Source organism: Tamandua tetradactyla, chromosome 9 (genome assembly GCF_023851605.1).
Source record: "Tamandua tetradactyla isolate mTamTet1 chromosome 9, mTamTet1.pri, whole genome shotgun sequence".
NCBI classification, from domain to species: Eukaryota; Metazoa; Chordata; class Mammalia; order Pilosa; family Myrmecophagidae; genus Tamandua; species Tamandua tetradactyla.
The window spans coordinates 106,700,779-106,727,854 of NC_135335.1; the positions used below are offsets into that span (position 1 = coordinate 106,700,779).

A 27,076-nucleotide genomic window follows, 5' to 3' on the forward strand; every position below is an offset into this window, starting at 1 on the left:
TGCAAATTGTAAATTATACAACTGTTTTACCCCCTTGTATCAATTTGTCATAAGAATTTACAATAGAATTAAGTTTCCAGTAGTAAGAGGTATTTCAAGTTCTAACATTCTTGAGACAATCTCAAAAAGGGAAGAGAAAGGAGGTTTGATTGTGTCTGCTGAAATCTCTTTGTAGATCAGGAATGTGTGCAAAATGACCAAATGCTAAAACAAAGCAAAGTCCATGTATTTGGTCAGACGTTTACCAGGGAGATATGAGAGAACTATCAAGAAGAATTTTCTTTTAAAATTGAGATAACCCCACATGGTAATTCATCGCCATTCCATAGGGCATTTCATGGACCCCCCTGCCTCCTTTCCGCCCTCCCTCCCTGCCTCTCTCCCTCTGTCTTTCTCTGGAAAGTTGCAGGAAAAAAAAAAAAAGAGTTCGGAAATATGGATAAAAAGATGAGGAAAACTGTGAAACTGACCCAAAGATTAACCTGAGCAAGTTCAATCACATGCACAAGCTTGAGAGGTCCAGACTGTAATTCTGTGATTGAATCTCAGGCTGATTTTACAGATTCCAATGATTGGCGGACAATCATGCTTATGGATGAGCTTCTTAACAGGAATTACATAATTTCATAAGCACTCTGCTCATAAAATCCCTTGAATCCCATACATCCTGTATTGAGGTTTTGAGTTCTTTCTACTCTGTAAAGCCTCGATTTATCCATTGACCATAGGATACCTTTCAATAGGCCCTGTTTCCAGTAAAGTTTTGTGAAAAAGTAATTCATCTGAATCACAGGGAGCCCAAAATAAGAATGAGAGCCTTTAATCCTATATAGCCTAATGTAATACCTGGATACATCCTAGAATATATTAAGTAATCAAGAAGTATTGGCGAAGACCCTTGAACGCTGGGAGAAAAAATACGGAATTATTAAACTTTACCATCAGGGAATCCCCTGATACTGTGTTTAACATTAGGGACACCCAAATCAATAGGCCAAGTTCTTGACTTTGAGGATTACTCTTGTAAAGCATATGTAGGTAGTGGAGAAGCTTGGCCTACCTACAGTTAGGTAGGTTTAGCCTACCTAAGAGTTACTTCTGGAGGGCCTCTTTTGTTGCTCAGATGTGGCCTCACTCTCTCTAAACCCAACTCTGCAAGTGAAATCATTCCTCTCCCCCCTAGATGGGACATGACATCCAGGGGTGAAAGTCTCCCCAGTGACATGGGAGATGACTCCCAGAGATGAGTCTGGTCCTGGCACCATGGGATCAACAATTCCAATCTGACCAAAAGGGGGAAAAGAAGTATAACTAATAAAGTATCAGTGGCTGAGAGAGTTCAAATAGAGTCAAGAGGCTACTCTGGAGGCTGCTCTTATGCAAGCTTCAGGTAGACTCTGCTACCCATCATAACTTGCCAAACCCCAATTAAAACCATTCCAGCCAATCCTAAAGAACACCTAGGGCAATATATAAGATTCTGCAAAGGTTTCATGTACTAGGGTAACTTTCCAGAAATCTACAATGTCCCTGGATCAGATGCGACCTGATCTTGAAGCCCAGACTCTAGAGAACATGAGCTAGTTCCATCTTCCTACTCCATATTATAGACAGCCTCTTCCAACATGAAAAGTTAGAATGGCCATAGCCCAAATACCCCTAAAGAGAGGGATAGAAAGATTAAAGGTGACGGTGGAGTTATACAGAGAAGGTAGGGTTTGACAAATGAATATGATTGCTGAATCATTAAACTGATATTTCTTTTAGTCTCCAGTATCTTAGAGCGCTAGAAGTAAAAACCAAAATTGTGGAATTGTAACCCATACCAAACTCTGAAATCTGTTCTACAACCAATTGTTGTGCTGTGCTTTGAAATTTTTTTTGTTTTTTTGTACATGCTATTTTTCACAAAAAAGAAAAAAAAAGTCAATTATGATGATAAAAAAAAATATTTACTCCTTCTAGCCTCCTATATTCTAGAGCAGCTAGAAGGGAAAATCTGAGAGGATCATATGGTAGCCCATGACAAACTCTGGGAGCTGTCCTGTAACTACCTGTTGAAGAGTGCTTTGAAAAACATTGCTTTTTAATTTCTTTGTTCTATATATGTTATACAATAAAAAAAGTTTTAAAAAGTAATTCATTTGAATGCCAGTGGACAATTGAGTGTATAATCAATACCACATATCACAACAGAGTGACATATTTATGAAACAGAAATCTTGAGACTATGAAATACTGCATGTAAATATAATAAGAGATTAGACATGAGTGCAAAAGAATGATAACTAATGTCAGGGAAGGTAATTGGAGGAAACATTTTCTTTTCTACTAACTGTATTCAGGCAATCTGCTTCCCAGAGTTTAGATACTAAATTATTCAACTGACTGCCTTGAAATGTCATCAGCCGATTTCCAAAGATATAACACTTGAGGGCGGTGCTTGTGTCTCTATTTTTTTTTTGTCACTAGCAATAGGTTCCTTCAAAACATTAAACTCAGAAAATAACCAGATTTTACAAAATAAGAAAATGATGATGGTATATTTTATAAATGATATATGAATAACCAAAGTAAATTTCAAATATTTATATAAATCTTCTTAAAAATAAATTATAAAACATCAGTATATTATAAAGGAGAATATTTGTTATAGAAACAAAACATTATTACAATAAAATTTGAAAAACTAAAATAAAAGGACAACAGACCTGGAAATAGTTATTTCGAATAAACAAAGAGTAAAAACTATATTACAAAATGAGTTTCGCCGCGGCAGCCATTGCAAGGCAACAGCCATGGCTCTTCGCTATCCTATGGCCGTGGGCCTCAATAAGGGCCATAAGGTGACCAAGAACGTGAGCAAGCCAAGGCACAGTCGCCGCCGCGGGCGCCTCACCAAGCACACCAAATTCGTGCGGGACATGATCCGAGAGGTGTGTGGCTTCACCCCCTACGAGCGGCGCGCCATGGAACTGCTCAAGGTCTCCAAGGACAAGCGGGCCCTCAAGTTCATCAAGAAAAGGGTGGGGACGCACATCCGTGCCAAGAGGAAAAGAGAGGAGCTGAGCAACGTCCTTGCCGCCATGAGGAAAGCTGCTGCCAAGAAAGACTGAGCACCCCCTGCCTGCGTCTAATAAACATTTGCAGAAACCGTAAAAAAAAAAAAAAAAAAAAAACGATATTACAAAATGAAATAGTCCACATGTAAAAAAAGAAAACAAACAAGTAAACATTAAAACCCACCAGGCAGATGCAAAAAGATCTGAGCAGGGAGTTCAGGCACATTGAATTACAAAGGGTAAACAAACTAATGGAAAAACACACGTCCTTTCTGAAAATAATCTTGAGATGACATTTTACACAATCTAAAGAAGAGAATACTTTTAAGAAAATTTCAATATTCAATAGGGTGAAAATGGAACCACATTATTGGTGGTGTAGTCAACTAACATAAATTCCTTTGAAAGCAATATGATAAAAGGCCGAAGAAATCAATCATGAGGATCCATGCAAGTTAAAAGATATTTCCAAAAAAGATATTCATGACAGCATTATCTATACCAGTAAAAATTTGGAAACATTCTGAATATTTAACATTTGGAGAATGATTATTTCAAAAGAGGGAGTATGGTTTTATCTGTTTTCTTCTTTGTACTTTTTTGCACTCTTCAAATTTTTAAAATATAAATGTATTACTTTGGTAATAAGAAAAAAGATCTGCTAAATTCTAAAATAGAATATATGCATAAGGTAATGTGATAAATGAATACAATTATGTTGGGTTGTAGATTTTTTTCACAGTAATTAGAAATTATTAAAATAAATTATTTAACATTATTATACTCTTTGAAACTCTCTTTAACTAACTCTGCAGTTAGGCCATAACCATTTAATTATTTATATCACTATTTGAGAATCCAATACAATAACTTTGAGAATATAACTTTTTTTTTTGGCATGGGCAGGCTCTGGTCATCAAACCCGGGTCTCCACCATGACAGGTGAGAACTCTGCCACTGAGCCACCACTGCCTGCCCTGTAACATTTTAATGTGACTTCTTTAGAGGAGAGGGTGTTTAACAAGTGTTAAAGTGTGATTTTATAACTGTCTTGCTTTTGTATAGTTTCTGATATTCTACTAAGTACCTTTAGGCATGTATTTAAGTTTTTAGCTTGGCTAATAGTAGTGTAAAAAATATTGAATATGGACTGTTGAAGTTTTGGTCTAGAACCCACAACTGCATAATGGCCAACTATCTAACCTCTCTACAATTGCTATGCATAGATGAATAACTAGATATTCATATACTATATGGATTCTGTACTATACTATCAATTCCAAATGGGTTCAGAATATTATTGATCTCTAGATTTCCAGTTTTGCAAAGGCATAGTTAGAGGAAATCATACTTCACAAAACACATTCATTTTTATGTGGAAAATACGTAGTGATATTTTACTACAAGCTCTTAGTATAGATTAAAGATTCATCACTGCAACTGCTATTACTATTAGTTAAAATTCAGCTGAGGGAGAGATAATAGCTCTACGGCATTTTCAAAGATCTACATATAGCAAATAAAACATACATGTTTTTGACCAGGAATATTTATATGGATGTCTCGATCTTATGTAGACACAATGATCAATATGTGAGACATAATTTTGCAGAACATCCAAAATATACTGCATTTTGTCAGATTTTCAGAGCACAGGGGGATAGAATAACAGATGACAAATTTTGCATGGAGAAAAAGAAAGGACTGCACTCCTCATGAATAGGAGAGAAAGCTAATGTGATATTTTCCTATTACAGTTAAATACATTACTGAATGTATGGTAAAATTTATAGATAAAATACATAAAACAATCACAGAAAAAACAAATAGCACAATTATTAGTTTTCTGAGGTAGAAAATAGACATAAATGAAATTAGATTGAAATAAAAATGAAAGTTTTACTAAACCTAATCATTGGTAAGACCTCATTAAATAATATTATTATATATATTCTCAAACATTTGAATTGCTTCCACCATATAGGATGATTAAAAAATTTGAAATCCATGCGTCCTATGATAAACGGAAAACAGAGGGTAAATGTCATTGGAAATGATACATTTGCCCCATCAGTAATCTCTAATTTAATACCGCTGGCAGTACACAAACTGAGCAGTGTTCAATCCACTTGAGTAGGAAATAATTAGGAATATTCTATAGTATTACCAATGCCAATGATCACAAAGACAATAACTGGCAATCACAAGGGAAAAACTCATTTAGATTTACTTTACTGATGCATGCCAAAGCACTATAACCGCAAAAACATCTGGTAAACAATAAAACTGAGCTAATTAATAGATTGTTATTTTTATTACTATTTTTATTCATTAATTTAAACGTGGAACAAATACATTTCCTCTTGTTCAGATTCCTATGTCCCTTAAAAACATACATGTGAGAGCCCAGAGATTTCACAGAAAAACCTTTCAACCAGTCGGGTCCCACACCCAGGGAAATCTGATCAAATGCCCAGACACCAGCAGAAAATAATGGATGACACTCGGAAAATTGAAGATATGGCCCAGTCAAAGGAACAAACCAATAGTTCAAATGAGATACAGGAGCTGAGACAACTAATGCTGAATATACGAACAGAATTGGAAAAACTCTTCAAAAACCAAATCAATAAATTGAGGGAGGACATGAAGAAGACATGTGCTGAACAAAAAGAAGAAATAGAAAATCTGAAAAAACAAATCACAGAACTTATGGGAGTGAAGGACAAAGAAGAAAAAATGGAAAAAACAATGGATACCTACAATGGTAGATCTAAAGAGACAGAAGCTACAATTAGTGAACTGGAGGATGGAACATCTGAATTCCAAAAAGAAACAGAAACTATCGGGAAAAGAATGGAAAAACTTGGGCAGGGGATCAGGGAACTGAATGACAATATGAAGCACATAAATATACGTGTTGTGGGTGTCCCAGAAGGAGAAGAGATGGGAAAAGGAGGAGAAAAACTAATGGAAGAAATTATCACTGAAAATTTCCCAACTCTTATGAAAGACCTAAATTTACAGATCCAAGAAGTGCAGTGCACCCCAAAGAGAATAGACCCAAATAGGCGTTCTCGAAGACACTTACTAGTTAGAATGTCAGAGGTCAAAGAGAAAGAGAGGATCTTGAAAGCAGCAAGAGAAAAACAATCTGTCACATACAACAGAAACCCAATAAGACTATGTGTAGATTTCTCAGCAGAAACCATGGAAGCTAGAAGACAGTGGGATGATATATTTAAATGACTAAAAGAGAAAAACTGCCAACCAAAACTTCTATATCCAGCAAAATTGTCCTTCAAAAATGAAGGAGAGGTTAAAACATTCTCAGACAAAAAGTCACTGAGAGAATTTGTGACCAAGAGACTAGCTCTGCAAGAAATACTAAAGGGAGCACTAGAGTCAGATATGAAAAGACAGAAGAGAGAGGTATGGAGTAAAGTGTAGAAAGAAGGAAAATCAGTTATGATATATATAATACAAAAGCCAAAATGGTAGAGGAAAATAATATCCAAACAGTAATAACACTAAAAGTTAATGGACTGAATTTCCCAATCAAAAGACAAAGAATGGCAGAATGGATTACAACCCAGCAATACCACTGCTAGGTATCTACTCAAAGGACTCAAGGGCAAAGACACAGACGGACATTTGCACACCAGTGTTTATAGAAGCATTATCTACAATTGCAAAGAGATGGAAACAGCCAAAATGTCCATCAACAGACGAGTGGCTAAACAAACTGTGGCGTATACCTACGATGGAATATTATGCAGCTTTAAGACAGACTAAACTTATGAAGCATGTAATAGCATGGATGGACCTAGAGAACATTATGCTGAGTGAGTCTAGCCAAAAACTAAAGGACAAATACTGTATGGTCCCACTGATGTGAACCGACATTCAAGAATCAGCTTGGAATATATCATTGGTAACAGAGACCAGCAGGAGTTAGAAACAGGGTAAGATAATGGGTAATTGGAGCTGAAGGGATACAGACTGTGTAACAGGACTAGATACAAAAACTCAAAAATGGACAGCACAATAATACCTAAGTGTAATGTAACTATGTTGGAACACTGAATGAAGCTGCACCTGAAATATAGTTTTTTGTTTGTTTGTTTGTTTGTTTGTATCTTTTGTTTTTGTTTTTTTTTCTTTTTCCTTTTTTTATATATATATATTTTTATTAGTATTATTATTTTAATTTTCTTCTCTATATTAACATTCTATATCTTTTTCTGCTATTTTGCTAGTTCTTTTCCTAAATCGATGCAAATGTACTAAAGAAATGATGATCATACATCTATGTGATGATACTAAGAATTACTGAGTGCATGTGTAGAATGGAATGATTTCTAAATGTCGTGTTAATTTCTTTTCTTTTTATTGATTAATAAAAAAATATAAAAAAAAAACATACATGTTCTCCAAATTCAAAACAAAGAACAACCATTTTGACAGAACTGCTTCAAACAAAAGCAGATAGAATTTTAACAAATTTTATATCATTGTGCCATACTCTGATTTTTAAACAAACAAAATAAATTGATGACGGCACTTTTCTTTTGAGGGGGAGTATAGTTAAGGGTCCAGGAATCGAACCCAGGTCTCCTGCAGGAAAGGAAAGCATTCTACCACTGAACCACCCGCGCACCCCTTAAATTGATGGAATTTTAAAAATCACTTTTTAACTTTGCCCCCATTCATACTGTAGGGCTTTTCTTTATCTTATAATAATTGCATTTTCTTTTTTAGGCCAATTGGGTGAAGATGGAAGCAACTTTTTAGTTTTCTGAGTATTATTATCATTATTTTATCACGTATGTTCAATAAACTAAGAAATAAACTAATTAATTCTAAGTATACCAGCTTTCAAGACTAGAGCAGTTAAAACGACAGCAACTAAACCAGTAAAGCATTGTCACAGGTATAAGTGAATATCCCAATGGATCAAAATGGATCAATCAAATTCTGCTGTACATTAGAGGTAGTGGGGAAAAGATAAATTAATAAATGTTACAAGGATTATCAGTTACCCATGTGGGGAAAAACATTTAGATCCTTCCCTCATGCCAAACCAATTACAGGTAAATTAAATAATTAAACATGAAAATTTAACATACTTTGGAAGAGAATATAGAAAAGTATTATTTATGAAGGTGAGATCAAGGGTTTTTTTTTTAAAAAGCACAAAAGAAAAAGCATAAAAATTGGTAAATTTCATCATGTTTAAATCATAAATTTCTGTATTCTAATGACACCAAAATTGAGAAAAACAAGTAAAAATTTGGAGGAGATATTTGTGGTGATACAACAAACAAAGGACCATTATTCAGACTACAGAAAGTGCTTCTAAAAAGACATAGATAAACAGCACCAAAAATGGGCAAAATATTTTGAAATCTATAGAAAACAAAACCAAATGGACAATGAAATAATGAAAAGATGCTCAATCTCACTAGTATTCGAAGTAATAGAAATTAAAAGAATAAGATACCCTTCTACATATGCAAAATTGGCAAAATATAACAAGTCTAAAGATATCAAGTGTTGCCTTGGCTATGGGTGTAACTGGAACATATTTGGAGAGCAGTTTGACAATATCAAAGTTTAAAAATACATATTCACTGTTATCCACCAATTTCATAATCAGCTATTTACCCTGGAGAAACCTCTTTAACATGAGTTAAAGAAGACAGGAAGAAGAATTTTAACTGATGCAGTTTTTGTAAGAGCTAATATTTTGTAAAAGCAAACATTTAGAAACAACCTAAATGTCCATCAAAAGGAAATGATAAATATGATATATTCAAATAGCAGAATATTCTATGCAGTAAAAATGAATAAATGTGGGCTACATTTGAGAGCAGCATTGAGTAAAGAAAACTGGGCACATAATATATATATATAGTACTATATCATTTAAATAAAGTTATAAAATGTGCAAAAATAATATTAACTATTGCCTTGGGATGCATATCTACGTAGCAAAAATATGCAAAGGAAAACAAATGCCTAATTGTGGTTTCCTTTGGTCAGGATAAGAAGGCAACAGAATTGGGGAAGGGTACGATGGGGTTCTTATTATATTATTCATGTCTTGTGGCTTGAACTAGTTGATAGATACATAGTTTTTGCTATATTATCTATGCCTTTTATATTCCTAAAAATAATTTTTCAATAAAATAAATTTTTATACATGAGTGTTTTAAAGAGTATCTCTAATATTTCACAATCCATAAAGTATAAACATTATCTGATCATTTATTTTACTACAAAACCCAATGCACACTTCTTGTTTATCTTTTATCCTTCTCAATCCTTATCAAAATGCTGTCATCCCAATATTTGGAAATGACATATCAGATAAAGGTCTAGTATCCAGAATTTATAAAGAGATTGTTCAACTCAACAACAAAAAGACAGCCAACCCAATTACAAAATGGGAAAAAGACTTGAACAGACCTACCAGAAGAGGAAATACAAATGGCCAAAAGGCACATGAAGAGATGCTCAATGTCCCTGGCCATTAGAGAAATGCAAATCAAAACCACAATGAGATATCATCTCACACCCACCAGAATGGCCATTATCAACAAAACAGAAAATGACAAGTGCCGGAGAGGATGCGGAGAAAGAGGCACACTTATCCACTGTTGGTGGGAATGTCAAATGGTGCAACCACTGTGGAAGGCAGTTTGGCGGTTCCTCAAAAAGCTGAAAATAGAATTGCCATACGACCCAGCAATACCATTGCTGGGAATCTACTCAAAGGAATTAAGGGCAAAAACTCTGTTACCAATGACATATTCCAAGTTTATTCTTGAAACGGACATTTGCACACCAATGTTTATAGCAGCGTTATTTACAATTGCAAAGAGATGGAAACAGCCAAAATGTCCATCAACAGACGAGTGGCTAAACAAACTGTGGTATATACATACGATGGAATATTATGCAACTTTAAGACAGGATAAACTTATGAAGCATGTAATAACATGGATGGACCTAGAGAACATTATGCTGAGTGAGTCTAGCCAAAAACTAAAAGACAAATACTGTATGGTCCCAATGATGTGAATCGACATTCGAGAATAAACTTGGAATATGTCATTGGTAACAGAGTCCAGCAGGAGTTAGAAACAGGGTAAGATAATGGGTAATTGGAGCTGAAGGGATACAGACTGTGCAACAGGACTAGATACAAAAACTCAAAAATGGACAGCACAATAATACCTAATTGTAAAGTAATCATGTTAAAACACTGAATGAAGCTGCATCCGAGCTATAGGTTTTTGTTTTGTTTTGTTTTGTTTTGTTTTGTTTTTTACTATTACTTTTATTTTTTTCTCTATATTAACATTCTATATCTTTTTCGGTTGTGTTGCTAGTTCTTCTAAACTGACGATGCAAATGTACTAAGAAACGATGATCATGCATCTATGTGATGATGTTAAGAATTACTGATTGCATATATAGAATGGTATGATTTCTAAATGTTGGGTTAATTTCTTTTTTCTGTTAATTAATAAAAAATAAAATTAAATTAAAAAAATAAATAAAAATAAAAGGAAACCTTTTACAAAAAAAAATGCTGTCATCCTATACAACTTTTAAATAACATAATCTTTCAATTATTTTCAGAGTGATTAATAACACACTTTTCAAAAAGTAGAAGAAAATAAAGATGAATTTTAATTCAAGCATGTGTTGATACGGTAGACTGAACTTTGTTCTCCAACAAAAAGGCATTTTCTTAATCTTAATGGGTGTGAAGCCATTTGTAAACAGGACACTTTGCACTAAGGTGTGGACTCACTTGTGAACAGGATCCTCTAAAATTCTATTTAGATGTGGCCCAACTACAGTTCTGTGGATTTTAGATATGAAGTTTTCCTTCCTTTTGCCATCTCTTAATTTTTTTAATGAAAAGTTTCACATGAACCTATGAAATTTTTAAGACTGATGTTTTGGTTTGCTAAAGCTGTCAAGAATGCAATATACCAGAAACAGAATGGCTTTTTAAAGAAGAATTAAGTTGCAAGCTTACAGTTCTAAGGCTGTGTAAATGACCAAATTAAGGCACCAACAAGAGGTTACTTTCTTTCAAGGAAGGTCAATGGGTAAGGAAGACACCTGTCAGCAGGCAAGGCACGTGGCTGGCATTTGCTCCTGGACGCCCTTGCTTTTAGCCTCTGTTTTCTGTGGGAATTTCTCACCTGGCTTCTCCAGGGCTGGGTTTCATCTCTTGGCTTCCCTTGGCTCTCTCCAAGTTCTGGAATGCTTAGCATCTCATGGGAAGGCATATGGCAATGTCTATTGGGTTCTGCATCTTCAAAATATTGGGGTCTTGTGTGCTAGCTCTGTCGGCTCTGTTGTAACTGTTTTCCAAGTGTTTCTGTCAGCTCTGAGTTCTCTCTCCAAAATATTTCCTCTATTAAAGGACTCAAGTAAACTTATCAAGACCCACCTTGAATGGGTGGAGTCACATCTTCATCTAATCAAAAGGTCATATCCACAATTGGGTATGTCATAGCTCCATGGAAGTAATCCAATCAAAGCCTCAATCCCACAATATTGAATCAGGATTAAAAAAACATGCTGCCCCCACAAGACTGGTCCAGGAAAAAGGACATGGCTTTCTGGGGTACAAAGCTACAAACTGGCACAACAGAGATGCTCAGACGAAAAGAAAAACAAATATACAGATTAGTGGAAATAAAATTTGTGATTTCCTTTTCTTCGAAGTTTGAGCAGAATAAGCAATTGGTACTGAAGAACCAAGCAGCTGAAGCTATCTCACCTCGTCATGGAATTTTCCAGGTAAAGATGGACAAGCACCACAATTTATATTGGAAGGACTTTAGAGACCAACAGCCCAGCACCCTCTTTTATATCTGAAGAAATCAAGCCTAAGAAAATTTAATAAATTTGCTCAAGATCACTCAGTTAGCTAGGGGCAGAAAAGGAGCAGCAAATTTTTCTGAGTTCACAGTAAAATGTTCTGTTATTCTTTTCTACATGGTTGCTCCTTGCATTCAAGGCACTTAGTACATCAAGCTGGGTATGCAAAGATGAAAACCAGGCAAATCCAGAGTCAAAACATGAGAATAAAGGACCAGGAGTGTTAGAAAGAAGTGGCCACTGAGCAAAGGTACTGAATGAATGACAGCTCTTCCATCTCTTTACATCATTCTCAAAGAATCTAGGTTGATTTAAAGAGAAAACTGGATTGCATCAAAAGATCTATGCCCTAGGTCCCACACTGCCCTACGTGTGCGGTCTTGGGCACTTTTCTGTAATAATCTGGATCTCAGTTTTCTCATATAGTTAAAACTCAACTATATGATTTCTTCAAAGTCTCCTTTTCTCCAATTATTTCCCTAAGCAGTTGGCATACCCTTTTAACTTATAATTTGATGCTTTGTCCAGGCAATAAGCTTATCTACACAAGTTCCTCCAATTGCTATTTAAAAGCAGTAAAATGGATGTTCCTGATGAAAGGATTTCTTGATATTTCCATAATTGTACTAGCATTTTGGTGTTTCAGAGAAATGCAGTTCACAACTAGCTCAGGCTGTGAAGCTGTCCTAAGGAATCTCTATTGGTTATTCGTTCTAAATTTCATATATTTTCTCTCACAAAACCTAATTTCTTCCCTTTCAAGTCATAAGACACAAGGGACATTTAATTTAAAGATGGAAGAATTGCATAAAAGTTACTAACTACATCCCCAAAAGAACCATCTTAGAGATTGGGAGAAGGATCGAAGGAGAAGGAGGAGTTATAACAGAGAAGTTACGATTTAACAAACCAGTAGGACTACTGAATCATTATATTGATATTTCTTTTTAGTCTCCAGAGTCTTGGAGCAGGTAGAAAGAAAAAGCTGAAATTATGGAACGGTAACCGACACCACACTGAAATCTGTTCTATAACTACATGTTACAATGTACTTTGAAATTTACAGCTTTTTTTGGTACATATGTTGTATTTCTCAATAAAAATGTTAAAAAAAAAAAAAAAAAGAACCATCTTAGAAAGCAGAGTAGAAGTTACTAGGGGAGGAGGTGATAGTAGGGAGAGGAAGGAGAGTTTGTTTGTAAAAAAAGAAAAGAAAATTTAATTTGGGGGGCGGCTTTCATTGGATGGTGGGAAAACAAACTGGAGCATGCATAGAAGAGAGAAGCCAGGATGGGGAGTGAGGTGGTAGGGGTGGGCGACATCTTTATATATCTAGGTCCTTTCATTTCAAGCCATCCTGAGATTATATTCTTCAAGCAGTTAATACACCTCCAACTGTAAATAAGTAAAATAAAGAGAACAGGAGAAGAAAAAGATGGCCAGGGAAGTTTTTCCACCAGTATGAAATCTAAGTTTAATTAGCTAATTTCTAGTAGCCTCCGGTTTTTAACATTTCAAGTAAATTCACCATCTCAATGGGTTTTTATATAACCCAGGGGTTAGGAGTCCATACACATGAGATGTAGGGAATGGACCACCTGTGAGAATGTGTGTTGCAGGACTTCCTCTCCCATTATCATCACTGCAGTTCCTGATAATGATCACCACCACCTCTTTAATGTGCAATATTTTATAAAATATATATCCGACACATCATATACTGTTTAGTTGCTTAAAAAAAAATTTTTTATTCGATTCCTGGTACCTGCCCATGCAAGAAAAAAAAACTTTTTTAACTTTTTCATATATATTAGACATCCCCATTTTTGTAGATGAGAAAACCAATGTTCAGAATGATTAAAAGACTTGTTCGATACCATTATTTGTTAAACACATCTTGAGCAACATACCTCAACTCCAGAAGTCCTACTTCTTATATCTGTACCTCAAGACGGGAGGCATCATTTAGTTTAGGCACACAAGGATTTTACAACTCTGTAGCAAATGTGGGGCTCTCAGAGCTCCTAAATTTAGCCTTGGAGGCACACTTAGGCAATATACTGAAATAGACATCTCTATTCCTTATGTAAAACTGTGTCATCATCTCACATTTGAAAAATAACAATCCTATAACATAGGAGCTATTCACTGAAGCTGGCTTCCAAAACATTTCTCTGTTTACTAGCCTCTCCCCCCCAAAATAAAGGAATGGGATTGGGAAACACAGTTAATATTTATTTTGAAGGGGAACAGCACTCAAGAAAGGAGATGACATAGTATTTTTAAGCCTATCTTCCAAATATTGGAAACTATTTTAAAGCTCAAGTTTACTACTGAGGGTAGCACAAACAAAAAAAAACCTAATGAGAAACCATCACACTGATTACCAAAGCAACCATCACAGTACTAGGTGTGGCAAAGATGGTGCTCATGAAAAATTCTATTTCAAATGTTCAAACCTTACAAGTTAGTACATGATCAGTGATTACTCTATAAATTGGGGTTGGGGAAACTGGCAAAAAAGGATTAAGGTGAACAAGTTTTAATGATCTAAAACTGGAATCAAACTTCTTAAACCTGACACAAAACCAGAAACATGGAGGAAAGATTACTAAACCTGACTATAGTAAAACTAATTTATTATGTATGTGTGTGTATTTGTGTGTGTATAAATAATTTTTAAATGTGATGAACAAAGTAAAAAAGGCAGAAAAATAGACTGAGAAAAATATTTGCAACTATTATGACAAAGGGCTAATTTCCTAAATATACCAAAAGTTATTAAAAATTAATGACAACCCTGACAATGTGGGACCTGAATCCTGGGCCTTAGCCAAGACCCAGCATCTTAGGCATTTTTTAGAAAGCCTTCTAGACCAAAAGTGGGAAAGAGAGAAAGGAGACAAAGTAAAGCTCAGTGGCTGAGAGATTTCAAAGTCAAGAGGTTATCCTGAAGGCTATTCTTACAGATCACATAGCTATCTCTTTTTAGGTTATGGTGTATCAGAGTCGCTAGAGGGAAGTATCTGAAACTTTTGAACTGTGTCCCAGTAGCCTTAATTCTTGAACAGGCCTGTAAAATTATATAGCGGGAGATAAAGGGTAGAAATTCGGTAGAATGAAATACTGTGGGTCATTGAGAGGGAGGGATAAGGGGCATGGAATGTATGAGTTCTTTTTTTGTTTGTTTTATTTCTAGAGTGATGTGAATGTTCTAAAGAGAATCATGGTGAAGAATACACAACTATGTGATGCTATTGTGAGCCACTGATTGTATAATATGGTTGGACTGTGTGTGTTGAGGTTTTGCAATACAAATATTTTTTTAAAAATCGATACCAAAATAACCATTATCCTAATTTTTTAGTGACAAAATATACGAATAGACAATAGATCAAAAAGTAGAAAACAATAGTTTCTCAAACTTTCATTAAACTGAATGTTAAAATAGTAATAGTTAATATTTTTACCCATAATTGTGATGAAGAATAAAATTTGATTATCACCAGTGATGGTGAGGGAGAAAGAAACTAACTACTTCTCTGTTACACTGTTTATTGGTACCAAATTTTGTAGGCCTCTATGCCAGGACCTTTTAATATTTAAAATGAATATGTCTTTGAACAACAATTTCACTGGTAGAAATGTACCTTACAGTTACAGCTTTTAGGTTTGCAGTGAGGATTACATAGCATTGTACTTAATATATATTAGTTAATCAATGTTACCCTTATTTTTATTATATTTACTTGAACAGGCATAAGAATTTTCAGAAGACTGTACCAGACAATAATCAATAGTAGTTGCTCTGGTGAGAGCAACTGGCAAGCTGAGGGCTAGGGGAAGGGCATTAGGAGATTCATGTTCCATTATGCTTTGTGGGAATTTTTACCATAAATATGTACTACTTTTATGATTTAAAAATGGTGATTTTAGTCACTGAGACCAAAGGTTCATAACACCTTGACAAAACACCCACCACTCTTCCTTCTGAAATCATCAGGCCTCCTGCTTTCCCTCCTACCTCTCTTGAGAGCTGTATACACAAAAGTTTTCCGACTTCTCTTTTTCTCAGCCTGTTTCTGAGCCTCAGGGAATAAATATCAGCACTGTGTCACTGGTGTCTAGTGACAAAAGCAGTGGTCCACTTAAATTAATCCTGATATTCTTGGCTTCTCACTCCAAGAAGACCTGTTTTCTTAGATATTCAAGCTGGAATCTCAAGGGCTGCTGAGGTAGTCAAAATGTTATTAGCCATATGGGTATGACCTAGACCTCAAGATACGTGGGTGAATTTCCCTGTAACTCTTGCAGCAAGGTGCACCTTTAAACAACACTGTCTTGGGTTGAGATGTGGCCCCCATAATGTTATACTCAAGTCCTAATTCCTAGAACCTGTGAAAATGACCTTACTTCGAAAGGGGGTCTTTGTAGATTTAATTATTAAGCTCAAGATCTTGAAATGAGCAGAAAGTCTTAGATTATCCAGTGGGCCCCATGTGCTGGTCTGAATCTGTGGTGGACCCCAGAAACCATGCCCTTTGATCCTCATTCAATACTGTTGGGTGGGAGCATTTTGAATGTTTCCTTGAAGATGTTATCCACCCAATTATGGGTGGTAACTTTTGATTAGACGATTTCCATGGAGGTGTGTCTCCACCCACTGAAGTTGGAGTTGCTTGCTGGAATCCTTTAAAAGAGGAAACATTTTGGAGAGAGTCCCTTTTGATAGATCCACATAAAAGCCAGCAGATGCCACCATGTTCGCCATGTGCCCTTCCAGCTGAAAGAGAAACGTTGAATGTCGTTGGCCTTCTTGAACTAAGGTATCTTTCCCTGGATCCCTTAAATTGGACATGTCTACATACCTGTTTTAATTGGGACATTTTCTCGGCCTTAGAACTGTAAACTAGCAACTTATTAAATTCTCCTTGTTAAAAGCCATTTTGTTTCTGGTATATTGCATTCGGGTAGCTAGCAAATTAGAACACCCCACGTCCAGTGATAAGTGTCCTTATAAGAGACACAGAGAGGAAACGACAGACACAAAGAAGAAGGTGATGTGAAGACAGAGGCAGAGGCTAAAGTGGTATGGCCAAAATCAAGGACACCAATGACCAACAGAAGCTAGAAGAGGTATGGAAACAGATTCTTCCCCAGAGCTTCTAGAAGGAGGACAGGCCTGCCAATACCTCAATTTTGGACTTCTGGCCTCCAGAACTAAGAGGGAATAAATTGTATTCTTTTAAGTCACTATGTGTGTGGTCATTGTTAAGGCAGCCACAGAAAACTAATACAGAACAAATGTTTCGATTGCACACTGACCTTTGCTTGTTCATCACTTCCTCTCATCTATTTTGTCATGTTCTTAACAGTCAATATATCACCGTGGCAACTTAAATATCATTAAAAAGTCATCACTTTGGGGAAGAGTGTTTAAGAGGAGCAATACCTCCTAGGACATTGTCACTAACGTTAATGAAGTTGATCTGAACCCTGCCCCATTAATCTGTGATTCTACAATTGGAGATCCATGGATTTGAAGAGATCCTACTCTTCAAAACCCCTACAGAAATGCAAAAGTATTTGGAAGGCTATAGCTTTCTAGGGTAAAAGCATATTTCTGGCTGCCCTCTGAGGTACGAGATCTGAGAAGAGCTGGAAAGAGAAAGGATAGAATCCAGAAGGTCTCAACTGCTATACCTCTAAGTACTAAATACCTTTCCTAGAACTGTTGGACAAGTTCTCTAAGACATATAAAGTAAGAAAAACAAAACGCAACCAACTATATCCTGGGCTAAAAGCTAAATGTCTCAGAAAATGACTTTCAAAGCTTAAATCATGATCATTTCATCAGATATTGTTCACTTAATCTGGTTAAGGAAATGGAATAACACAGCTTTTCTTCATTCTTACTGTGATTGCAGTTTTAATATGTAAATTTAGTGATACCATGGTTTCTAGAGGAAAATGTTCATTGTGTGGCAATGGAGAGGAGTTTTGCCTGAGAGGGCTGGCAGTACCTTGGAGAAATTACCATTAAAGGGATCAGAATCCAGCAATGAACTTTGTCGACTCAGAAAGGAGAATCTCTCAGCCTATGAGAACAATCTCTTCTCTGAGGAGCAGACCTATATTCTAAAAGTTCATGGGACTGCTAAACAAATGCAAATGCTAATTCATTTCTTTGCACTGAGAACTAAAATCTTCACTCAGATCATAATACCTTGATCAGCCTGATTCAGTGCTTTCCTTCACAGCAAGGAGTCCTTTATAATAATGAGCTGTACAATCAAAAGATTGTTTTCTGAGCATGAAACCAGAAAAAAGATAGATAGTAGAGAAATGATGGATATGTAGATAAAGACAGATTAAAAGGCAGCATTCTTGGGTGCAGGGGTGGTTCTGTGGTAGAATGTTCACCTTTCATGCGGGAGACCAGGGTTCGATTCCTGGACCATGCACCCAAAAAAAGAAAGGCAGCATTCTTTAAATTACAGATAGTACGATAATTAACATAATTTGAATGTTTAAGGACAGCCTGTTGACTGAGATTTCCCCTCTCTCATGGACAGTGTTAAAACAGTTTTACCAAATGTTTGTTTTATGATTTTTGTCTCTGCTCAAATTCTGACCAATCCTACCTTTGGATTGGCCAACAAACTCATTCCTTTGAATTGCTACATCTAGGCTCAGAAGTATTGCATTGATTTTGTAGGTTAATTTACAGGAAAAGAAACATATATTTCTTATTCTTAGGTCTTCCTCCTCCTTTTGTACTGCATACAAACACCAAGACCCTTTTGGAGTTAACTGTGGCCACAGTAATAATTCTGGATAAAATACAGTAGAAAAAAACATCACAACAGAACATTTTAAAATATTCCTATATTATAGCCCATACCTTTTGATTGCTTCATAAGATCAACCTTCATTCTTTCTAGGCATGACAATAACCCAATGACCAGGTGACCTCTGTACAAAGTCTGGCTTTGATGAATCAAAACAAGCATAAATATAGAACTCATGACCAGGTCTATTAGGACTGTAAAACCTTCTGAAAGGAAGCTGTCTAGAGCTGCCCTGCTTGAGAGTTAAAACCAGAATGATCAAAGCAAATATCATTGAAAATCTCTCTGGTTGTCATGATAGAAGGGGTAAAATTGCAAACCCATTAAGTTGCATCCATTACTGTAATGACTTGGAATAAACTAGCATGATGGAAATGAAGAGTACCAAAGGGTCATCATAATAATCACAGGTCATGTGCCACTGATATTGAATTTTTCTTTTGTAGAGAACAGACAGCTTTGTGGGTTTTTTTTCTGGATAGCTATGGTAACAGGACAGGTTTTATTTCCGAGTGCCTGGTTTCTTATCTACAGACCCATGCATTTGAGCAATATGCCTATCCCAAACTTTCATTAGGCTATTGCGGGTAAGTCAAAAAAAAAGAGGACATATGCCTAAAGGTTTCTTGCTAAGAGTAAAATACATTTATTCACTGAATTGCCAAACTGAATTTAGGGCAGATACGGGGCAATGCTATCATATCATGGTGCTTTGCATCAACTCTCCCACCTCATACCTTCTTTAATGAATATAATGTGGACTACATGGGCAGTGAAAAAAGAGACTAGAAAAACCTGCATATCTAGCATGCTGAGAAAAAGCCTGGAATAGAGGTTCAATTTTAGGATTAGAATACTTTAGAAGTTAGAGTTTCAGACAATTTCTAGAGGAAAAAATAACTTCGTGGGTGATGCTGATTAATTCTTTGCTCCCAGAGAACCTTCAACTGGCAGTTGTATTTCTTATAGGGTTTCTCATAAAATGTAAATGCGCTTTCGGTTGATGCCGTGTCTCTTTTAAATGGGCCACCTTGTGTATTACGAATGAGCATTTTTCCAGTAAAGAACTGTGTTGATGTAAATCGACGTTGGCAAAAGCGTCATTAGAGTCAGCTGGGAGTGACAGGCATGTCCCAGCCAATTCTGACCGGTGTGTTGAAATATGCTTCCCAGGCTACAAGAACAAATGCACAAAAGCATGCCCACGCCTTTACAGGCATGACGTGCTGATCAGCAACGCCATGGCTCTGTCAGAACATAAAACACATACCAGGAGCATTTCTTGAGGACAAGCCAATCAATCAATAACAGCAAAAGCTACAAAATCCTTACAGGTTAAAAGGTGCCGAGGCACACCCTTTCCCTTAGGACAGAAAAAAAACAGTTGTGCACATGTGGTTTTACAGGATACTGCTAAGGCAGAGAAGATCATATTTCCTAATAACAGCCAGCCAATATAAATTTGCAAGCACCGATACAAACCAACATTTCAAACTCCAAAGACAAAGCTATGTTCTATCCATTTTCATATGTGTTTCTTTTACAGTTATTATCATGCAAAGTTCCTCTATAAATGTTAAAATGTGGCAATCTTGCCACCTTTCAACTATTTTGTGCCTATATACACAACCTATTTATTTAACAAAAGCAATATTATTATAAAGACTATGTTTATTAACAGTGGTAGAAGTACAACATATTTTTCAAAAATATATTTTGAGGGTTCTTCAATGTCCACTCTTAACACCACGATTAAGAGCAGGGGTTTGTGTCCAATGCAAGAAAAAAATGGCAATTTAGTGTTAGTAAATCTGCCCCAGAGCCATACATCTGGAAACCAGCCATTTCCCCATTACCTTTCTGCATCTTCTGCCATATCTTTCGTCGCAGGAGCATAAATACATGACAAAGAGGTGGGAAGAACATGACTTTACCAGACAGAATTGTTGGAATAAAGGTAACAGGGCAGACATGGCCAGCTCATTTCACATTTAACCTCCCCTCCATTTCTATAAACACACCACACATGAATTACAGTGTCTGCAATAAATTACAAAAATAGTCCCAAGAGATTTGGCCATCCCAAAAGAAGAGTTGTGTTTGTCTGACTACATGGCCTGGAAACTAGAGCCTTATCTTTGTCACATAAATCAATCCACAAGCCTCCGAGGCCACCACTCACGGCCAGATGCTCAACTCCACATGGCTCTGCACATATCCTTACCTGATATAAGCCCCCCAGCTCTCACCCAAATCCCCAAACTCTCCATTATGAGTTCCAATACTCATAGTCTCAGTAGAAATTATCCTGCATTTCAACCTCTTTCAGCACATGTCTGCTTTCAAATTGCATACAGAATTTTGACTATTTCTTTTACCACTTCCATCTCTACTACTCTAGTTCACCACCATTATACCTCACCTAGATTATTGAAGGTCTCTTAACTAGTTACCCTATTTCCACCTTTCCCTTGTGTCTGTATTTTCCACATAGGAGCTTGAGTGACCCTTCTCGAACTTCAGACAGACATCCTCTCTCCCTGAGGCAGGCATTCCCACAGCTTACTCTCCCCCTTGATATATTCACTACCTTCACTACCAACAAAAATCCAAAATCCTCACCATGTTCTAAATGTTCTGACTCCTTTCTTTTCTTTCTTTTTTTTTAGGTGCATGGTCCGGGAACTGAACCCCGGTCTTCTGCATGGAAGGTGAGTCTGATTCCTTTCTATGCCTAAAACATTTTTCTTTCCTCAAATATGACAACCACAGCCTCCCTCAGAACATCTCTACCTGCTATTTCCTCTGCCTGAAATGCTTTCCCCCTAGATAATCATTTAGTTTGCTCTGCCACCTTCTTCATATCTTTACTCAAATGTTACCTTCCATAGGGCTCTCTCCCCTAAAACCCATAAAAACCTCTTAATCCCCTTACCCATATTTATTTATTATTTATTTGTTTGTTTATTTTTACTATTCTTATAATTCTAAGATATTTTGAATTATGTATTTATATATTGTCTTCTTCCCCACCAGAACATATAGTCCACGAGGGCAGGACTTCACCTCTTCTGTTCAGTGCTGTATCCCAGAATAATAACAGGTACAGAGAAGACACTCAAGATACTCTTTTGAATGAATAAAAGGTTAATAGAATATTTAGTTCCTGACTCTCACCCTACTTAGCTGGTCTTGAAAAATAGAAAACTGATACAGAGCAAGATGGCTTTTTGTGTCCTGCCCATTAGAAGAGGTAGATGTTTTTTGTGTGTACATTTTCTTGCAATTTAGTTAAACGGCAGGCATGGTCCTTGCATAAAGTCTCTGTTCTATGTATCAGAACACAAGAATCAGTGGAATACATCTGATTTGACTAAAGATGCAACTGTGCAATCTATTTCAGAAGGATTATATTACGAAGAGTTCAAGGGTATTAGCTAGCTGAAAGATGGAATGGATTTGCCCAGTTAGACTAAATCTGACCTTCCAATTATTGAGTCTTCAGTGCACACTGTGTTGTAGCAAGCTTAGCATGGGGTAACAACTCAAGACATCGCTTCCTTTTATTCAGAATAAAAGTGCTAAGAAAGATAAAATTGTTTGTGTTTCATTTAAGCATACAAATCTCTGGTGAGTATTTGTGTGTGTTTGCGTATAGATGAAAGGCAACTGCTTTGCAAAACCTGATTCCAGCCCACCTTTAAGGCTCACCTTCCCTACACCTACTCTGTGCTGTACTCACAAACTCAATACTACGTCCCATGGATTCCCTGTATCTGTTCATGCTATTCCCTCAGAACTTACCTCCATACCTCATTGTAGCTCTCTCCCTGCTGAAATCTTCCATGAATTATGTAAATACCAACTTGCTTTAAGGCCTCATTTTTCTCTTTGCAAAATGGTCATTAAAAAACCCAAACCTCATAAGGTTGAGGTGAGTATTGCGTAAGATAATTAAAGAAAACGCTTAGTAACATGCTCGGAACTTCTACGTGACTATTCCTTCTTACCCACTTAGACTTGAACAATTCCCACAACTAGACACTTTCTCTGCCTCCTATAAAACTCCCACCACTCTTATAACTTAGTTATGGCTGAGTAATCATACTCTATCCCCTATTAGATCATCATCCTTGATAGCAAGGATGGTGCACCAATAGCATCCAGTACAGTAATTTACAAACAGTAGACCGAGGATGTGACTTGAATTAAAAGCTTGTAGGTTTCAACTGGCTCAGGTCACCCACAATGTGCCACTGATACTATGTTTACATTATATTTGATATCATTTTATTCTTTCTAAAAGGCCTTTTCATTAAGTATATCATTTTCACTTTTAAATAATTCTATGAAGCATGCATGTATTACAGATGAACTTAATTGTGCGCTGTAGAGATTAAATGATACACTGGGACCCCCTAATAAGTGACGAGCAGAGATGGATTAGGCAGTAGGTTTCTGGATCTCTTTCTTTATCACAAGACTGTGCTAGATACTAGGGAGCTAGTGAAAGAGGTGAAGCTGGTCACTCCCCCCTCATAAAACTTACCCTAAATTGTAGTTATCAATTGGGGATGATTTTGTCCCCCAATTGGCAATCCTGTGACATTCGACTTGTCATATCAGGGACAGAGATGTGTGCTACTGGCATCTAGTGGATAGAAACCAAGGATGTTCTTAATATCCTATAATGGCTAGAATTACCTCCACGACAAAGCCTTGTCTGGTCCAAAATATCTATAGTGCCAAGACTGAAAAGCCCCACTCTAGATTCAGCTCCAGACTGAATAACTAATGTAGTTATAGGAAACAACGCCAGACAAAGTTGCAAAGACAGGTTTGGATGTGATGATAGAGTGCCTTAAATGTCAAGCTGAGGAGTATGCGTTTTTTATAGATCAAGGGTTGGCAAACTATGGCCTGAGGGCAAATCTTGTCCCCTGTTTTCATAAAGTTTTATTGGAACATATTCTGCCCAGTTTTGTATCCATGGCTGCTTTTGTACTACAATTGCAGAACATATGGTAGCTGTCACAAAGAACATATGGTCACCAAAGCTGAAAATATTTACTATCTGGAATTTTACCAAAAAAGTTCGCCCAACTCTGCTATAAACAATGAACAAAGTAGAACTTTAAGGTAATTTATAAGAAATCACATGTAGACATTCTCGAGGGGGAGGACAAGTCAGGATGCTATTTAAATTGTCCTAATATAAAGCTAAGTACTAAAATAGGTGGTGGTACTGGGCAAAAACAGAAAAGCAAACTATATCAGATTAAATAATCCATAGTCCTGGGCAGAAGGAGGGTAAAGCAGAAGTCAAAGGTGATTAAAGCTCATTCACTGGGAAACTTGTAATACCATGAATAGACATAAAAAAAACAAAAAGGGAGAAGGGAGAAGGGTGAGCTTAGTTGTGTACCTGTTAAATTTAAGCTAAGAGTAATTCTCCCAAATGGAAATGTCCAGAGGAGGCATATGGAACTTAAATCAGTAAATGAGGATTTAGGGTCAGATGTTATTAAATAGAAGGTGATAGCTGGAGCTGGGGCAGATATCAGGCACATGGTACAGAAAGAATAGTGAACAGAGGTCAAAGAGATAATTAATTAAGCTAATTGTGTAGGAGCCATTTCAAGTTAAGGCACTGGAAATAAAGTCAATGAAGGCAGAAAAGAACAAATTCAGAAACAAGGAGTTAAACCAGTGAATGAGAGCAGTTCAAAAAGAAAGAGAGAGCATCTGTACAAATGCTAAGTACTGAGCATACTAATAAGTGATTTTAAATGTGAAAGTGGGGCTGCTTTTAATTTTTACGCATGTACTTGCCCATTTAAAAAGAAAACCCTCAAGATGAATATAAGATAATGCTTCTGCTTAATCTACAGCTGTTATACTGCTGACTTTCCCTGAAAGTTTCATTTTCATTCTAATGTATATCACACCTTTCTGAAATCACTATTGATGGTGCAAGAAGAGAAAGGGAGATGAAGCAATTCATTTCTTTAAAACAGAGTTTCCTCAAGAATGGCTTTAGCTTCACCTGTAGTGCTGGCAACAAATGTGGCTTCGTGGGCCCCACCTCAGTCCTACTGTCAGTACAGGGCCAGCTTCATGGATGCGTGGCCTATGCAATTAACACTGGGCTCCATGCTCACAAGGGGCCTGTGCTGAATGCTCAGCTGCTGCCATTGTGAAATTCTTAGTATTTTTTTAACTAAGGCCCTGCATTTTCATTTCACACTGGGCCCTACAAATTATGTGGCTGATCTTGCGTGGGTGTTCTAGCCTGGAAATACATTCCCAATAAGATTACAGAGGTGTGGAAAAATGCAATTCCTCCCTTACATCAGCTCTCACTTATGTGTATGGAGATTCTACATTTTATTAAAACACCCGTGTCTGGGCCCTCTCTTTGGAAGTAGAACTTGGAAGCTGCCATTAGTAAGTACGGTATAGGGTGCACAAGTGGTTCAGTGGTAGAATGCTCGCTTCTCATGTGAGAGACCAGGGTTCGATTCCCAGACCATGCACCCCCCCCCCAAAAAAAGTATGGTATAATTTTCCACAGAACAGCTGTATCCTTCTTTTGCATCTGTGCAGCTACCAGGTAGGAAATTAATAAGAGTAAGGAAGTAAAACAGGGTACCAGCACCTTACTCTCTGCTCAGGAATCATTATCACCAAATCCAAGTTCAGTGTGTTTGAAGATTTAACTAAGGGTTTCCGGCTGGAAGAAGCCCTGCAAGACCAGTGGTTCTTTTGCCAAAGTGTAAGTTCCACTGGTTCATTTACCACTTGGTTTGAACACTAGGCAGTTTGAGGCTGCAACAAGATGGCTTTGGGCATAGGTGATGTTGTTTATTGCACTGAATAACATGTAAATCCATAACAAGAAGATTATTTCATTTCCAAACCTTTCCAATCTTTTTTTTTTTTTTTGCATGGGCAGGCACTGGGAATCAAACCCAGATCTCTTGCATGACAGGCAAGAACTCTGCCACTGAGCCATCATCACATCGCCCCCTCTTCCCATCACTTTTAAGACTTTTTTTTGGTGCATGGTCTGGGAATTAAACCCGGGTCTCCCACATGGGGAGTGAACATTCTACCACTGAGCCACCCCTGCACCCCCAATCACTTTTATTACCATAAGGAGCCTTGGCTGGTCTTTTGCATCTCCAGTGACTTGCTAACTGCCATTTTAAACAGAGGGAGAGCAGACCTAGATTCTCAGAACCTTTAGCAGGTTATAGCATCCAGCTAAACAGATTTTTGCTTTTTTCAATTGTGGTTTTTTTCAGTTATCTTCTATGTGTGATAAACGACAATGGATTTCAACTTACATGACAGAAAGTTTCATTTATAAACATATGGACCTTTAAATAAAAATTAAAACCATTGAAAGAAATATGAAATGCAAAGTAGTACAAACACCACACAGATGTGCCTTAAACTGTGAAAGTGATAGTGGAATGATCACAGTATCACAGGCACTACTATTGTTGCTAATAAGAGGCTTTATTAAAGCAGCCTGGTTCTATTCAGAGGACAGCAGCACTTCTCTACCTTGTGCGTCATCAGCCTCCAATTCATGTATGTTTTAGCTATTACTACCCATAAATCATATGCTCTTCTATTTGACACTCACTCAACAGAAGGTCATAAAAACAATCACACCATACAGAATGAAGCAAAGTAAAACAAATACTATGAGCCTAAAGAAGGTAAACAAGCAGAAATGATAACCCAAGTAATATTAGCCAGACAGTTTCTCACTTCAAAAGGTCAACAATAAACGCTAGTTGTTTATAAACATAAATGTGCAATCAGTATCTTAAGAAAACAAACAAAACATGCACCATGCTAATAATAATATACAGAGGAAGTCACTTTATATTTATTTATTTATTTATTTATTGCATGGGCAGGCATCAGGAATCAAAGTCGGGTCTCCAGCATGGCAGGCAAGAATTCTGCCTGCTGTGCCACCATGGCTGTCACTTTATTTTAATAAAAACTAATTTGATAAGAGGGGTCTCTTCAGAGGGTCAAGGAAAGAAAACTGGTTGGTTTGAAATTACCACAATGTCAAAAAGGTATGTATGGAACTATGGACAAAATATTTCCATTAAAATAACATTGCTATACTAAACTTCCTATTATTTAATTTGCATTATTCAGAAGATATGCTTTGGAGAAATGCTTCTTAATTACTGCTTGCTAAATTTACTCCAAATTACCATACTA

General features: G+C 36.6%; 1 protein-coding gene and 1 pseudogene across 17 annotated transcripts in view; one reads left to right on the plus strand and one right to left on the minus strand.

Moving 5' to 3' along the window:
* PDE4D (phosphodiesterase 4D) overlaps nt 1-27,076 on the minus strand; it is a 1,724,553-nt gene that overhangs the window by 818,153 nt on the left and 879,324 nt on the right. The gene's annotated exons all lie outside the window — the stretch shown is intronic.
* On the plus strand, nt 2,772-3,153 carry LOC143647342 (large ribosomal subunit protein eL36 pseudogene; annotated as a pseudogene).